A 17,918-nucleotide genomic window follows, 5' to 3' on the forward strand; every position below is an offset into this window, starting at 1 on the left:
GTGTTACCCCACCACAGTCCCTTCTAAGAAACCATTACCAGTCCAGTTTGCTACCAATAATGCATTAGGATGCCAGTACTAAAAATCAGCCATTAGGCATGATAGGCAATTGCTATTTTTATATTCTTAACTGCATTGTGTTTTATGATTAAGCACATTGATTGCTATTTAGGGCCTGAAACTATGCTAACACTACTTGCCAACTTAAGTATCATAAGCCTTTGGCTCAGAGTGACTGCAGCAGAGGACCATTTATAGACATCCCAATGACAAAACTGGACTACATACTTGCTTCTTAAGTCATTATTGCGCAACTTCAGTAAAATCCATGATGCAGGAACCAACTGCGTATTGTGACACCTTGGCTTGTACAGTTAAATTACTGAAAGCGATTTCATCACAGGGACAAACCCTTACTAACAAGGATCTCTGGAAAACAAGATCTGAACGAGCTTGAATTAGATAAATAAAGTTTTCAAAAAAGATTTCCCTTGCAATCAGCTCCAAGGTAAGAAGAGGGAAGTTTAATCCAAGAAACTTGCTATAACCAGCTATCCCCATTCTTCCCCCTCACCATACACTAGCCAAAGGCAGGAGTGAAGCAAGAATGCCAAATAGATTCTTATGTTTGCTTAAACCAAATCCAATTTGATTGCAGTCCCTTATGAAAAAGGGCTTCTTAATGTCTTCCTCCTCTAATAAAATAGTATTTATTTCAGGAAAACAAGCTGCAGATTCAACAAGCATTACTGCCCAATGTAAAGCCATTTCCTAGGGGCTTCATCATTGCTCAACACTTCTAAGGCAGCAAATAATAGAACTAGCATTCTGGCACCGATTCAAAGGTTCAGGTCAACCATTGTTTAGCTTTGCTCTATTCTGCTTCCTCAATAAGGGATAAATTGAAATATCCAACCAAGAACGGCTACCCATTTAAGCATAAAATCTTAATGCCTCAACACTAATAATCAAGCTGTTTTGGAGAGCATTAGCTTGGTGACTCATCAGTTTTGCTGAACTGTCATTAGCAGCAAGTTTCTGTTGAGGAACTACATGGGAAGGTGGTATAACCTGAAATGAGGTATTAACGAAGGATTTTAAAATGCAGCTTTGATCAAGCGAAAGGATTCCAACATGTTGAAAACTCTAAAGCCCGCTCTTTGAAAAGTTTTCATTCATACTTTCTCTTGAAGGATTCCTGCACCACTATGTGAAACTGCTTACCTTAATAAAGAGTACAGAGAACACTGCTTAATCACACCCAATATTTAAACCACATTTTCAATGTTAACACAAGATGAAACATTCATACAAAGTTTGCTCTAAAAATAGACCCATTTGGAGAAGCGCATCACTTTTCAGCTGAAAAAGTTTGATTAACATACGGGAAAGAAACATGACAAAACTCCAGATGAATAGGTTCACTGGCAGAATGCAACTTTATTTATCTTATGAATTATGTAAATTTATAAATAATGTTCAACTTTATTATACTTTATTTCACAATAAAGTTTTTCAATTATAAAATCATAAATTTAAAACTTGACGTCTTAGTTCCAAAATGACTGAGCTGCAGAAGCAGAGGGTGCTTGCACTTGTGCTAGGGTTATAATAATTTATCTTCTTCTAATCCCTCATTCAAAAATGATTCCAGAGGATCAGGAGATCTTTCAGAGTGCTTTTAGCTGCACAGGAGGCTGAAACCAAAAGGGAAATGGAAAGACCTCTGCACACAAGAAAATGTGCAACAGAAAGGTCTCCCCAGCAGTTCTTTTGCCCAAGTGACTTGAGTTCACCACTAGTGTAGGGACTACAAAGTTTAATTTCTATATTGAAATATATACCAAAAGCAAACTTTCATTTTCAAAACACATAGGCACACGCGCACACACTCTCTTCCTGGCCTACAACAATTAATCTGACAGGTACCTCTGCAAGTCATCTTTCAGGAATAATCTTACTGATTTTATTATAAGACACCTGAAATTATTAGAGCTGCAATGTGTCATAACCAAACATTTTCAAGACTAATTGCACATTAGCCCAATTGTCTATCACACTAACCATTAACTTTTTTATTATTACTTCTTCAGGTGATGTCATCTAAAGTAAAAGCTGGTCTCATTTTACTCCATTTATTCAAGGTAGTGTTTCTTTTGGTTTTGATACAGCGGTTAAGGAAACTAAGGTTTTAAGCGGTAATCCTGAGCGCATTAATGAAACACAGATCAAACGAGCCCAAGAAGAAAGGAATGCAACTGAACTATAGAGCTTGACTAGCTGTATGTTAAGGGTTTGATATGTTTGTTACAAGAAGTATCCTGTCCTAGTTTCTATAACACAAAGAATCAATTTCTATATCTTCAGACTGAACTTTACCAGACTCCACACATAACGTGTTAATTTTGTAACGGTTTCCAACTCATTTACCCTACTTATGGTTACAAAGTTCAGTAATTTGATGCTGTATGGATAGGTTTGATTTTAAAACACACAAACAAAGCCACTTAATTTCCCCCCAAAACAAATTGGAACACTCTCAGCTCCTGGAACTAAAGTTACCATAACCTAGTAAATCAGAATATAGTAACTACCTATGAATTTCAAAGGTATGTCACAAAAAACTTTGTATTTTGAACTTAAATTATTTTGCCTGACAATTCTGAATATATATTTCAGTATAGCATTGTCAACAGGATGGAAGTATTTACTAGCCCATATCTCTCTGGAACATACACCTGCAAATTGCCTGTTTCAGTACCATCCAAGACTACAAAACAACCGAACACCTCTTCACAGAAGGAATCCCCAAATATCTATATGCAATCATATATTTGAACAAATTGTTATATTGTTTTTAGAATGTGTAAAAATGATTTCATTGCTTTCAGAGTTTTCTGAAATGCTTTGTTTTTAGAACTTGTTTTTATCTTATACACCACTTACGCTATAGTCTAGATTTTTTAAATAAAACAAAAACAGTGCACAACAAAACTTCTTAAAAATCAACGTAACTTAGACCTCAAGGCTTCAATTCTAATAGATTTATAAGGAAGTAATTTCTACTGAATATAGAAGAACTAATTTCCAAGTCAACATGCACAGAACTACACTGTAAAACAGGAAAAAGCACAGGAATGCTGGGGTTACAAGTATAAAAAGCAGTAAAGAAACCCCCAAAGGAAATGAATATTTGGGTATCCTTTTGGCATAACTTTGAAGAGGCAAAAAAGAGCATACAGAAAACATTGCATAGGAGCCTTTTCATCAATGATTCCTCTTCACAGGTTTTAACTGTTAATGTTAGAAAAACCTCAAGCTGGCAACCATTTATCACAAAACTATGTTGGTGATTTGTAAGTTAACAAAACCCATGTCTCTTCTGCACAAGTTTACTTCCTTTAATATAAAACAGAGTTTGCTGTAAACTTAGGCAGAACTTCTTCTATGCTACCCAGAATCAACTCAGGAACATGTGAAGTAATGGCTGCTCTCTGAGTACTAGGAAACTGAATCCCACAACCCCTCAAACAGTAGCCCCCCCCCGGGTTTTGCAGAGCCCCCAGATGAACTCCATAAGAAAGAAGTTTCCAGGGTGGCTTTTTCCTTCTTGGCAGCTGCTACAAGTGCAAATGACTAATTAAACTTCACTTCCATCTTCCCCTTTGAATCAGCCTCTGGGCAAGGAGTAGGTGTGTAAGAGGCAAGAGCTCTTTTCAGTGATAATGATCACAAACATAACCAACCAACAGAAGTAACCTTTAAAATTTCCTGAAAACGTACCGGGCTGAACCGTTTACAAAAATTCAGTCAGCAATGATCTGAGAATCTCTTATGAACATTTTTCTAATGTTGACGTAGTAGACGCATGCTGGAGAATATGTTGCAAGTCAGAGGCTGTGAGTCACCACCCCTATGGGGTTGCAATGGAAGCCATGCAACTTGTTAATGAGAGTGCTAATCTAAGTTCAACCACATAGTGAGGCCAATGTATAGTGTTTGTTCCAGGCAAGGCCAAGCAGCTGTATGAGTTTCACAAACTTCATTAGATCTGAGAAGCAGGAATGAAAGTGTTTTGTTCCCATTGACTGCATATTTAAAAGATTGGGTATAACAGGAAACACGGCAGGACAACTTCTGCATTTACCCTCTAGCATCACCACACCAGTTTCTGAATTACTTTTCTGCTCATTCAGAAAAATTCTAACAATTCCATGGATGTTTAATGAGAGTCAAGGCTGCTTCCCCTTTTATAAGAATTTAGTGTAAAATTAGAAAGAAATGAGAAATTTTTGGTGCCTCGTAGAATTATACTACTTCATCATACAGGAATTTCACAGTGTGGTTATATTTATCATTTTATTCTATTCATGGAATTTATGTAGGCCACCTAGTAACACCGTTATAGTAAAATATAATATTATAAAACAGCTCCAGTGAAAAAGAGCCCTGCTCAGGCGATAGGGAGTTGTGAGTATCAAACATGTGAAAGGTTGCTAGGCAGCAAGGAATGTGCTGGCCATACCCCTCAACGGGGACAACTTCTATGCGTCTAGTGCAGGCATCCCCAAACTCAGCCCTCCATAAGTTTTGGGATTACAACTCCCATCATCCCTAGCTAACAGGACCAGTGGCCAGGGATGATGGGAACTGTAGTCAAAAAACATCTGGAGGGCTGAGTTTGGGGATGCCTGGCCTAGTATTTGCAACCTAGGGATAAGAACCCCGTGAGGAGGGTTTTTTACAGGTCAAGATCCACAGCTGAGCAATACCTTCATTGGGATCAACCAAAATGTCAGTTCTCTACATTTCTTCATCAGGCAAGATGCTACACAGAATTAAACAAGTGGAGTGGTATGTAGAAGCACCCTCATCAGACCAACGCCAATCATGTGCTCACTGCATACGTGTGGTTGGTGCATAGGCCTCTTCACACATTTGGAACAGCATTTGATATTTGCCAGGTGCCAGGCACATTTTGCACCTGGCTATCAGCCACTTGCGACCCGGTGAAGATGCCTGGGGGCCAGGATGGTGCCTGACGTCTCCACCATCTGGAGGTGCATGCCAGGGGATCCTTGGATCCTGACTGTTTTCGCACACTAATATACCATGTCCTGTAGAATTCTATCCATCATATTTTATCTGTACAATCAGAATGAATTTCAGGAACTAAAAAGTCTTTTGAAAAACCATCTCGCCCCAAAATGGCAACCAGACATTGGCGACTGTAACCCTGGTTTAAGGAGCCATTTGGCACCTAGCTTATACCATATTTTTCGCTCCATAAGAAGCATTTTTTCCCTCCTAAAAAGTAAGGATGGATCCCGCTCGCTGTCTTGGCTTCTTTAGCCGCACGCAGCCTCTCCCGGCTGGAGAGGTTCTGCATGGCTAAAGAGGAAGCCAAGACCTGTCCGCTGCTCTTTGGGGCTGGGGGGGGGGGGGGAGATAAAATATTTTTTTCTTGATTTCCCCCTCTAAAAACTAGTTGCGCCTTATGGAGCGAAAAATACAGTATATCTGAGTTTCTAACACTGATTTGGAATACAATGCCCAAACACAGCTAAAGGAGTTCCAGATAAAGCCAGTTTTACAGGATGGATAAAAACATGAAGCAAATAAACAGTGTGTTACAATGTACAAACTTTTAAACTAGTATTCCCCTGGCACCAAAGTGACCATAAAGGCAGTGCCAGGCAAGCCTCATCAGGGAAGGCATTCTACAACTGGGTTGCCAGCACCAAGGAGGCCCACTGACTCACCGCTAGTCATTCTGCTCACTTATTTGGCAGGGGCACCAAAAGAAGGTCTGTGAAGAGGACATTAACATTCAGGGGAGTACATGTGGAAGGCAGCAATCTTTCAGGTGCCCTCTTTAATTTGGCCACATAATGGACTGGAGCCAGTGCACTTGATAAAGCACTGGTATGAATATGATCGAAATCTCCCAGCTGCAGTTTGCAGTCATACTTTGGACGAGTTAGGTTGCAGGCTATTTTCAAAGGCAGCCCTAATTACAAAACACAGCAAGGCTTAACAAGAAGTTACTGGGGCATAGGTAACTGTGGCCAGTGTACTTCCAGCCAGGTAGAGTCACAGCAGGTATAGCAGACAAAGATGATAAAAAGGCACTCTGAGGAATAGCTGGACTTCAAAGGTAGAAGTGGTCTTTTAATGTGATAGCATAATTAGCTCTTGAGCCTTACTGGGTTTTGAAATAAGGCTGTGACTTTAAGCAGCTTGATCTCATCTTAAGGAATAGCATATCGATGAGCAGCGTGTGGCAATACAAACAGGGTAGGCTTTGTTTCTGTTAATGTCTTGGGTAAAAAAGTGGTATATCAATCATCTATGGAACTGGGAATGATTAATTATGACCATTGTAGCAAACATTTGCACCACTGCTTGGCAGGATGTCATGAATTACCGTATTTTTCACTCTATAAGACGCACCAGACCATAAGACGCACCTAGTTTTTGGAGGAGGAAAACAAGGAAAAAATATTCTGAATCTCAGAAGCCAGAACAGCAAGAGGGATCACTGTGCAGCAAAAGCAGCAATACCTCTTGCTGTTCTGGCTTCTGGGATAGCTGTGCTGCCTGCATTCGCTCCATAAGACGCACACACATTTCCCCTTACTTTTTAGGAGGGAAAAAAGTGAGTCTTATAGAGCAAAAAATACGGTACTTGCTTTTCAAACAAGTATCTTGCCATTACTAACATGCTACACTTCCAATGATTGCCTGCTCATCTGGGGTTTCCTAAAGCTAAAAACATAAAAAGTGCCTTGCTGCTATTAGCACTGCACCTAAAGTTCAAACTATAATGTTCTGCTAGATCACAGGCAGGGAACCTCCAGGTTTGGGGGAGAATCTTGGTCTGCTAGAGGGTACAATTTCACCCATGAGGTCATTTTCCCAAAAGCACCTCCCCACCAGCAGACATCACTGGCGACGCCGGCTTGTAAATGTGAGCAAAGAGATTAATCCTGCATTGGCTGTGCAATCCTGTTCCAGCAGGATCTGGTCCGTGAAGCCGAAAAGCTTCCCTACCCATGTACTAGATGGACAGTGTTTTATACAGTGGTACCTCGGGTTACATACACTTCAGGTTACATACACTTCAGGTTACAGACTCTGCTAACCCAGAAGTAGTACCTTGGGTTAAGAACTTTGCCTCAGGATGAGAACAGAAATCGTGCTCCAGCGGCACGGCAGCAGCAGGAGGCCCCATTAGCTAAAGTGGTGCTTCAGGTTAAGAACAGTTTCAGGTTAAGAACAGACCTCCGGAACGAATTAAGTACTTAACCCGAGGGACCACTGTACTAATAACTGGTTGGAAATTATTTCATGGAGATAAATAGCAAACTAGGAAGCATATCATCCTCCAAGAAAATTACTTTACCCTCCAAGCAGGATGCAACAATTTCCTTTGTGGACACAAATTTTAGTTACATTTGTATACCTTTTTCACTAATGCACTGAGAAGTGACTAAACCTTGTAGCATGCTAGGAGAGGGTTGGTTAGTTAGGCTAATCAAGCTGTTCTGGGTCAACTGAGGTTGATAGACTAGTTATAATACCAAGTATTTGAAACTGAGTTTTCAACATGCAACCACAGTATTTCCAGTTATGCTAAGGCCCTGTCCATTTACAGATTGCCTGCCTGAGCTCACACACTACTGACTAGCAATATCTTTCTCACAGTTGCTTTAAGTAGCCTTTAGGAAATCTTGAGCTCTTTGTTTTTCACTACCAAGGAAAAGCCTGTCCTTTATATTGTTGCTAAATTTATTGCAGTGTTCACGGAGCACAATGGTGGCAACAACCATCAGCTTATGAAGCAATGAAAGTTTTGTATCACACGTCAAGTAGTCATTAAGGATGTGGAGTGATGGGTTCTAAATCTAAATCCCTATATCTATTTTCATACCAAGTGAGCCTCAAGAGTTCTCTTACATGGAACCTGCAGGCTGCACACTGGCTTGTTGGGGGTGTGGAGAAGTGAGCCCAAAATTTGATGCCCCTCCCCCAGCCTTCCCAAAGCTGGGTAAGTGAGTCAGTCACTGTTTTTTTTGAGAAAGTGGCACAAGACTCTGGCAGGGTCCTAGAGGCCTCCTATCTCCTTCCCAAAGCTGGGGAAGTGCTAACTGAGCTTTGGGAAAGAGGGGAGAGGACTCTAGCACCCTGACAGAGCCCTCAGACTTCCTCCCCAAAGCCCAGCAACTCACTTACCTGCCTTTGGGAAGGCAGCAGAAGACCAGCTGCAGGGATGGAGCGTCAAATGTTGCAGAGGGCCATGCACCTGGTCAGGCCCTGTTTCAGACCACCCTGCCCTTTAATTTTAATCAATGAGAGAATGGGGAGGACAACTCAATACAATTCAGTTCAGCATACTTCACCAGCAAGTAGCTGTTTATGACATGAAGCTGGAACCTCACCATGCAGGCAACTGGTGTCAAGCTTTAAACAGATTTGCTAACAAGGAAATCACTGTTCTTTTCTGTTTAAACATAAGGGAATGGTGTTGTCAGTGGAAATCATTCTACAATACTAGAAAAGGCTCATTTTGCTTCTTGGTTTAAAGAGGGAAGATACGAAAAGGAGCTGGAGAACTGCAGGGATGACACAATAGCAAGAAAACATGAATGGTGGGTCAAAAGAGTGTTCAAGTTACCTATCCAGATTTATATGCACTACAGAATTTTAACAACGTGTCTCTGAAATACCAGTAAGCCTACTATAAAAGGCTGTCTAACTTTCAGGCTCCGAAACATAATTTATGTTAGTCAACTAAAATCTGCACCAATTTCTTCCGCAGACTTATACAGCTTGTTCTCAAAGTTTGAGCTTAGTATGTCCACTGCAGATCATTTGGCCATGCAGCACACCAGAGCAGCAAAATCATGCTGTAGCCAATAAATCAGAGCAACTTCCTGAAAGTATAGATGTAAACTTAAAATGAACAGGGTCACCACTGGTCTGACTTTTGATCTGCCATGCTCAGATTTGCCTACCAAGTTACAAGTGTGGCTTTTGATATTTTGAACAACTCATTTATTGTATAAATTTTCATTAGAGGCACCTAAGGCAATGTCACAATTAAAAGCACACACAAAGTGGTCCTTTATACAAGTGTTAAATAACGGTCATACATGTTCAGAATTCTAGTTTTGCCTGTTTCGATCAGGTTAAATTTTAGTATTACAGAACCTTACTCTAGACAGTCTGATTACAGAGTATATAAAGCTGACATTACTGTGCATATGAAAATACAAAGTTTCTAGCTTGTGCTAAACTTACCTAGACTTTTGTACAGGAGAGGCAGTAGCCTGGACCAACATTTATAATTTAGCATACAAGTTGCACAATTGGATGTTTTCATAGACTTCAAGTTTGGAAAACAGTGCTCCATGTGTTATGCATTTGACTAACATGTTTTGTCAAAAGCTAAACCAAGTTTTAGTTTGGGTGACACATACGTTCTCTCAATTACACATACCTTAGAAGTCTAACGTTTAAAGACAGCTTCCTCTGTTAAGTATTTCTGGTAATTAGTTTGCCACCACCAATGACTGTTCATGTTTCACGTACTTGCTCCCAGTGTCACACATACTGAAGCAGAATTTCAGCCTATTTTCTTAAATGTTCTAGCTTGCCTGCCACTTAAGGCCAATACAAGCCATGCACATCCGTTCTGTGCAAGCATGTATTTATAAATAAATCATGATTGTCAAAGATCCTCATGCCACTCTTCCCAGCCTGCATTTCCCATTTTGTAACTCTGGATTCCATCTTGGTGTAGCAACAGTTTCAGCAGTCAAGTGATTTAAGCACGATGACCCAACACTTGCATTTACACAGAGCAGCTCTCAAAGAGTAAAACTATAGCAATCCGAACAGCAGATGAATTTTTGTTTAACTTTGACTTGAAGGTGTAACCAAAGAAGCCAAAGAAGGGAAACTTTAGACTTCTCCCCACAAACATCTACTCCCACCAAACTATATAGCAAACCTCAAAATACATTTTTAACAAGGCATGGGGTTAGCCAGTGAAAGTAAAAAACAAAACAGTCGGCTAATACAATCTGTTTGCATGAGCCTAATCAGCTCTTTGGATCTCAAACAATATTTTGAAATCACATAATATTCACTGCATTATTCACTTTTACTTGTTTTATTTTGCCAGGTCCAGAAAAAAAGATATTCATACTACAGTCGTACCTTGGAAGTCAAACAAAATCCATCCCGGAAGTCTGTTCAAATTCCAAAACGTTCGGAAACCAAAGCTCCTGCAGCCAATCGAAAGCCCCATTGGACATTCGGCTTCCAAAAATAGTTCGCAAACCAGAACAGTCACTTCTGGGTTTGCGTCGTTCGGGAGCCAAAACATTTGAGAACGAAGCTGTTCGGAAACCAAAGTATGACTGTACTATGCTTTACTTAAGACACAGGAATATAGGAAGCTGCCTTATACCAAGCCAGACCATTGGTCCATCTAGCTCAGTATTGTCTATGCTGACTGGACCTGGTTCTGCAGGGTTTCAATAACAGAGGAATTTTCAGTCCTACTGGAAATGCCAGGGATTGAATCTGCATACAAAGCAGATGTTCTGAGCTACAGTCCTTCACAAATAACTCTTACATTTTAAATTTCCAACAAAACAAAACAAATTGCACCCATGTACTTCTGTTGTTTACAGCCAAATTTGGCCTCCATCACAGAGTCTGAATCAAACAATACCCCCGCTACCTAGTCAGCAATGTTAGAAATATATAATCACTAAATTGTACCTTACAGATGGGTTATAGTTGCTGCAATAGAATGTCTTATTATTTATTAATTGTTATTATCATTATCAGCAGCATCATTTCTGCACCGCTTTATCTTTTAAAGAATATCAAAATTGTTTACAACACATTAAAAAATCAAATAAAATAATCCAGAATAAAACAAATTCAAGCTTCAATTACAATATTTCAAATGCTTCTCTAAGTGACATTTTGCTTTCCCTGGTTGCCAACCAGGCACCCAGAGATCTCCATGTGGTTACAATTGCAAACGCGTGAGTCGCAAAATGCGCCTGATTTATTTCTAACACTGGTAGTCACCATAGCTCCTGCACTGATAGAATAGATAGCCATTGCTCACTTTAAGGGTTGAAGAGGCTTCCAATGTTTCTCAAGTAGCAAAAAATAATTATGGGTATCAACAGGCTAAAGCAGACATCTAGAAAAAGGAACAATATATTTGGAAAGAGGGATGAAATCTCAGTTGCTGTATTTCATTAGAAACAATTAATAGTCCAGCAGCATTGAACCAGGAAGTATTCATTAAAATATCCTCAATCATAAAACGTAACGTAAGAGCCCAAACCTTTTTTAAACTCTCCGATTTGGAGCCAAGTAAAACAAGCAACTTTTAATGACTTTGCTCGTACCAGAGTTTTGGGTCAATACCATGTAATATTACTGCTATTTAACAAAATCAGTACTCTATCACCTAAGATTTAAAATAAAAGCTAAAATGGTTAGTAAAAGTAACCATTATTCTATTATCAAGAATTGTCCTAAATATTTTGTGTTAACTCTCCTGCAGTTTAGCACCAGTAATTTTCCAGGAAATTCTTTAATTCAGGACAGGGATGAGAGGAAGTGCCGGTTTGGGAGGAGAATATAAGACAGAAGTTAAGGGTGAAAGGAAACAGGGAGGAGCAATTACAGGAATAAATAAAATTTCTCAATGAAGGCATTAAAAGTTTCTGGATCACCAGATTCTTCCTAAAATAGGTAACTAATACAGACAGCTAATATGTGTATTAAGCAGGAAACCTGTAATTCTACAGGTACACCTTCTCCCAACACTTGTGATGTCCTCACCGAAGAAATTCTGCTTGGCATCTATAAATGTGTGGAGCTCCATCACAGCATTATGAAGTGAATATCCAGTCAGAAATTCTACAAGTACAGCTTTCCCAAACACTTGCTACAAATGCATCTGAATAATTTCTACCTGGATCTCTTCCCACACATGTACACATCTGGCCCAATGTCCACCTGAAAGACCAAAATACAACATTAACTAGCCTCACTTAGTATAAACTGGGCGTGTAGAATCTAACACATAACATATAAAGAATAGAATTTATAAAGCTAGCCACTGCAGTGTAGTAGTTGAGTGTAGGTCTGGGATATGGAAGACCAGGATTCAAATCTGCACTCAGCAATGAAGCACACAGTCTCTTAGCTTAACCTACCTGACAGAGTTGTTGTAAGGGTAAAATGAAGCAGGAGAACCACCATGTAGGCCAACTAGAGGAAAGGCTTCTTGGAGGAAAGGTGGGAAGAAGCTCTAGTATATACCGTTAGTAAATCTAAAAGAACCTTAAAATGAGAAATAACTATTTTTTGCCACAGAGAGCAAATCGTAGACACCACTATTGAAGATTTGGGTTTAGCCCCTCAGTTATGCTTATGGTGAGATTTCTTTGAACATCTTTTTCTGATTTGGTTACTTTGCATTTTTCACTTAACAAATTAACCCCAAACAGGCGTAATGTAAATTTCAGGTGATGTCCTATATTTCTAAATGGTGTGCTGTCACATTGCTTCCTTTCCTTTTCCCGTCATATTTCTCATGTTCAATTACAAGTTGCTTGATCAGAGAGTTGAAGGTATAGGTTTCTCAAAATTTAATCAAATTCAACCAACAGTAGCCACCAGGGCGTTCCATGTTCGCTCAGGCAAGTGCAAATGTAAGGGGCCAAACCCTCAACAGATGCATTATTTAGGCAATATGGTATGGTATCCTATGATTCATTTCAAGCTTCACCATATCTTGGAGTTGGATGGCTTTCAGTGACAGAGGAGTGGACCCATGTCTCAGATCTGTTTATTCACTGGACTAGAAACATGGGAGTCTATGCAACTGAGGCTACTGTTCCAGGTTATAAGTACCCACCTGGCAACCAATCATATCCACAAAGGATTATATGAGTTGGAAGGGACCTTGGAGGTCATTTACTCTAACCCTCTCCTAGCGCAGGGCAGCCCCAAGGGAAGCAAACCCAGCCAGATGGGTGGGGTATAAATAATAAATTCTATTCTAAATTCTATTCTTAACCCTTCTGTTCTGTACATCTCCTACACATGGGCTGGTTTTACAATCCTGAAACAAAAATCCTGTATGGTAGGCTAATATTTCTGAAAAGTGCAGAATGAGAAAAAAGAAAGCATTTTTTCCATAATTACCTATGAGTTTATGGCATAGGAAGGAGTCAGGCTTTACTGCTTTGTAACTATATGCGAACTATATGCGGTTAGGGCAAAGGGTCGTGTCCAAGTTGAGTCAAACTAAGAGGTGTCCTAATGAAATTAGCAGACATAATTTAAGACACATGAATTCCAATTACTCAGCTGAACACAACTCAAGAGTAGAGTTCTCCATTATATTGTAGCGTTAGTATCATTGTCCCCTTAGAAAACTCTTGTCTTTAAAGTAACTAAGGAAGTACAATGTATATGAAGGATTGGACAATACTTTATGTAATTAATACGTACTTCTCTTCCTTAAGTCTCATTGTAATTCTGTCATCCATCATAATCTTATTCTCAGAAGGGGGGAAAACTTGACAAAAGAGATATAGCACTCACAAGTTTTATGAAAAGGTACAGTAAATATGCATACATCAGAAATGATTTTCTATTCTTAAATGGTGTATCTACACTTTTACAAAAATAGGGCTCAAAACTTTCTAAGGAAAGTACACCCCGTGAAGTAATATTTCATATCAAACAGTGTTCTGGTAACTCATTTAAAGGGAAATTCCACGCTGCACATGTTCAAAGGTAATTTTGTTCATGGTTTGAATATTACAGAGCTGAGCCCTGCCACAGAAAAGTATTGCCACAATGCTGCTCTCAATCTGGAGTACACAATATTATGTTGCTTCTGCCACATTATACTGGCATCAGCACAACTGCAATCTTCGTCTTGACCATTCTCTCACTTAAACTACCTAAAAGAAATATGCATCAAAATGCTTTATCTGTGGCAGGGGCTCGGACCTGATGATCTTCAGGGTCCTGGCCACTAACCATCCAGCTTGAAGGTAGTGAAGCCTGAAAGATGACAATAAAAGGGTACCATACCATATATATATTGCCTAATGCGTCTTAATGGTGTGGCCCTTAACAGCCATACTTTCCCAGCATTTTGGTGTTTGCATGAATATAAACACAAATGAAACCAAAAGATTGTCAACTGATTTTGTTTTTTTAAGGGGGGTGCAACAAATGAGATCTGTCCATGCTTCAGAACAAGTGTTTACTACTTAAGTCCAACAGTTAGATGGCTTATCAGCTTTACGTTAGAGAGGGTGGGGATGATGATGATGGTGATAATAATAATAATAATGGTGATTAATAATAATAATAATAACAATAATAATAATAACAACAACAACAATAGATAAGCAGGTGTTTTACATTAAACTGAAGGGTTGTTGTTTTTTTTTTTTTTTGGCAAAGATACCCAGAAAGCCTCTAGGTTCCACTGAAAAGTTTGAAGAGAGCACCAGCCATGGAGACACAAGGAAGAGACAAGCAAGAATTGTATTGAAGTGGTTTGCAAATGTCTTTGGAATGATGCCACATGTAGTCTCCCTTCTCTGAACAGACTAAAGGCTTTTAGTACAAATTTGTTTAGTCTTCTGATGAAGTCCAACAAAACCAGACCATATGAGCCACAAACCAAGAGCTAAAATATTCAGGCTTCACCTTCTGTATCTCAAGGTTGCCAAAATTCAATCTCGCTGTCCCTGCAGCTTTGGTCCTGAACCAAAATTCTGGCCTTGTGATAGAAGGATCTATTTCATAAACTTTCACAATTGATAGAAAGCAGAGAATTTGTATACAGGCAGTCCAACACAAAGGCTAAATCCAGCCTGAGTGGCACTTAAATCAAAGGGACATATGTAAAGTCATTATTAATTTGTCCCAGATTTCATTGAGAACAAAATGAAACCAACTTATTCTGGATCCACCCCATGATGCAAAGGTAGAATGTTTACACCAAAACAGGAAATCCTTTATATACCTTGGAAAAAAATCTAGTTTACTCTCTATGAGCCGGATTCAACATACTGCCTACTCTCATATTTTCAAGCTAGATTGTGATTGCAACCATGCTACTGTCCAAAAAGCATTTTAACAAAGTACTCTGTTAGTATATCTATACACAAAAGCTGAAGTCACAACTCCCAACCACCTCAAAGGAGTAACCAGTTGACTAGGCATTTGCATAAAGTTTACTTTCAGCAAATGTCTGTAGGTCATGGAAGAGAAACAAGTAGCCCATCAATATCTGGAAGACCACAACTCCCATCAATCCAAGTCACCACAGGCCACAGGTTTCTTGATCACAGTGGTCAATGTTATTAGGCAAAACTGTTATTAAAATGAATAGCATCCAGCAACGCAGACCTAAGTTGCCACCCGAAATAGCTAAATTAGAGAAACTAGAGTGAAACCAGAAATGGCGTAACAGGAAACCTATCAGAGTGGCTATTAAATGGCTCTGTTATTACAGCTCTTATACAGCACACAGTATCCTCAGCAGCAAAAGGCTGAGCTGGTTGTGCAGTGATGAAAGTTGGCAGGAATGGAGCAGTTATGAAGTATCATCATAACATAAGAGTTCCAAAACTCATTTCACTCTTAGGTTAGGATAAATGGCACAAAAAGTATGGCACTTGCAAGAAAAAGAAAAGCAGCAGCAGCACACAATCCACTTCATCGCAGTGAGTACACGGAACTGACATATTTCCTCAGTCCATCAGGAAGGCTCAGACTCCCACCTTCTCAGCTACTGAACTTCAGACCCAGACGACCTCACACCATGTTTTCAAATGCAGAACTAAGGAGAGCCAACCATTTAGACACAAGACCCCCCTAGACCTCTCGCGTTCAACTGAACTGCAGCAAACTCACTGCCAGCTTTAAAGTTCGGCAAAAGTCACCAAATGATCAAAATCACGGCCCGGAGACGCTGAGAAAGCAGTAGAAAGTCACCCTCCTGTCACACTTAAATCAAACCCTTTGCAAGTATGGAAGAAGGGCGTGTGTGTTTGAATTCCTAACTTTAGATAAGGGTGTGAGTCAAGGAGGACTATGGCGGTGGGGGTTTGGGGGGAGCTTGAGGAAACGAAGCGAGGGGGAGCTTTGGCTTGCCGCTTGGGGCGGGTCCCCAATGGGGGTGGGGTGTCCTCCGTTTTCGGCCAGCCTGGGATCAACTTAAAAGGGCAATCTCTCCCTCCTTCTCTCCCCCCCCCCACACCAAATCCGAGGGTGTAGGAGGGAGAAGGAAACGAAACACGTGAAGATGCCGCCGCTGCCGCCGGGCCCAGCGCTTCCCTGCCGGCGACCAGGCCGAAGCCGACGCAGTGCGGAGCTCCCGGCAGGAGCAAGGCCACGAAACCGGGGCCAGTTCCCTGCAGCGGCCAGCCCCGCCCCCCACCGCGAGCGGCCTCGGGTGAGAAAATGGCGGCGGCTCGGGGCGGTGACGGGAGGAAGCGGCGGCCCTGCTGCCGCCACTTGACTGCTACTGAACGCGGCCTCCACTCACCTGTCAAGCCAACAGCCAGCAAGGCCCCGGCGGGCCGGGAGGGATCGCGCTCGGAGGCCGGCCTGAGGGATCCTTCGCTGCTGCCGCCGCCGCCGCCGCTGCTTCTCTCGGCCTCCGTCTTCGTCTCCCGCCGCCGCCTCCTTCTCGTTCTTCCTCCGCCGCCGCCGCTGCCGAATCCCAGGAAGGGGTGAGAGAAAGAGAAAGACGGAGAGAGAGGGCGGCGGGGGGCGGCAGCGGGGCCCAGGCGGGGGAGGAGGAGGAGTGGCGGCGGCGGCGGCGGCGGGGAGGAGGAGGAGCGACAAGCAGGGAGGGAAGGGCGCGGAGAGGCGGGAGGAGGAAGAGAGAGCGGCGGCGGCGGCGGGTGTCCGGGCCCCGGGGCTTCTGGGCGCCAAGAAGCAGCGGAGACAATTCGCTCGCATATGAGAGAGAGAGAGACAGAGAGAGAGAGAGACGGAGCGCGAGGGAAAGAGAGAGAGAGCGCCAGGGAGACCCACGAGCCCCGCTTCCGGCTCCGGGCGGAAGTCCCTCCCCCGGCGTCGGAAGATATTGGTCGACGCCTGGAGACTCGCCCCCTCTCCCCCCTCTCCGAAATACGCCTCGCGCACTATCTCCTCCCCTCCGCTCAGGCGAAAGAGAGAGGCTGTGGGAAGGGGGAGGGAGGGAGAGAGGGAGGGGTGGAAATAGGCCGGTAACCTTCTCCGCGTGTGATTGGCCCGGCGGCAGGGACGGCGCGCGGGGCGCAGCGTGACGTGAAGCGAGCCGCGCGGAGAGTGAGCGGGTGACGTCAGTGGCCCTTTCATGAGTTGAGAGCGAAGGTGGGGGGAGCGAAGGGAGGGGGGGAGGAGGAATTCGCAGAAGGCTCTAGTAGCGGTTAGCACATTCTCTCTTTCTCTCTGGGAGCTGTTCCATTTACGGCCGCTGATGCAGGAAGGTTGTCCTCCATGCGGCTTCCGTAGGAAAGGGTGGTTTGAAAGGGCCGGTGTTGGGCCCGCGCAAATAAATAAGTTCTGTCACACATTTCCCTCGGGTTTTTTTTTATAAAAGAATTATTTTAAAAAGAGCAATGAGCAACAGCAGATCTCCCTTTCTAGGACTCTACCGTAGCCCCTTTAGTAACGACTAGAAAAAGAAAAGGGGCCTAGTTAGTCCTAGTTTGGAACCAAATTGCTTCCCCACCCCCCCAGCATAACTATGAGCAGGAAAGACTAGGCCCAATTTCTAGAGAAGGCGATGATTTGCTGCTCTCTCCGATTTTAAATGGTTTATGCTGTCAATACTGCACTGCAGTGCAAGG

General features: G+C 41.9%; 1 protein-coding gene across 1 annotated transcript in view; it reads right to left on the reverse strand.

The window, feature by feature from the left end:
* LARP4B (La ribonucleoprotein 4B) overlaps window positions 1–17,157 on the reverse strand; it is a 60,815-nt gene extending 43,658 nt beyond the window's left edge. Inside the window, exon 1 of the mRNA XM_053410055.1 lies at window positions 16,625–17,157. The gene's annotated coding sequence lies outside the window, so the exon portion shown is untranslated. The remainder of the gene's footprint in view (window positions 1–16,624) is intronic.
* Window positions 17,158–17,918: the final 761 nt, after the last annotated feature.

The sequence above is a fragment of the Podarcis raffonei genome, chromosome 12 (assembly GCF_027172205.1).
Source record: "Podarcis raffonei isolate rPodRaf1 chromosome 12, rPodRaf1.pri, whole genome shotgun sequence".
NCBI classification, from domain to species: Eukaryota; Metazoa; Chordata; class Lepidosauria; order Squamata; family Lacertidae; genus Podarcis; species Podarcis raffonei.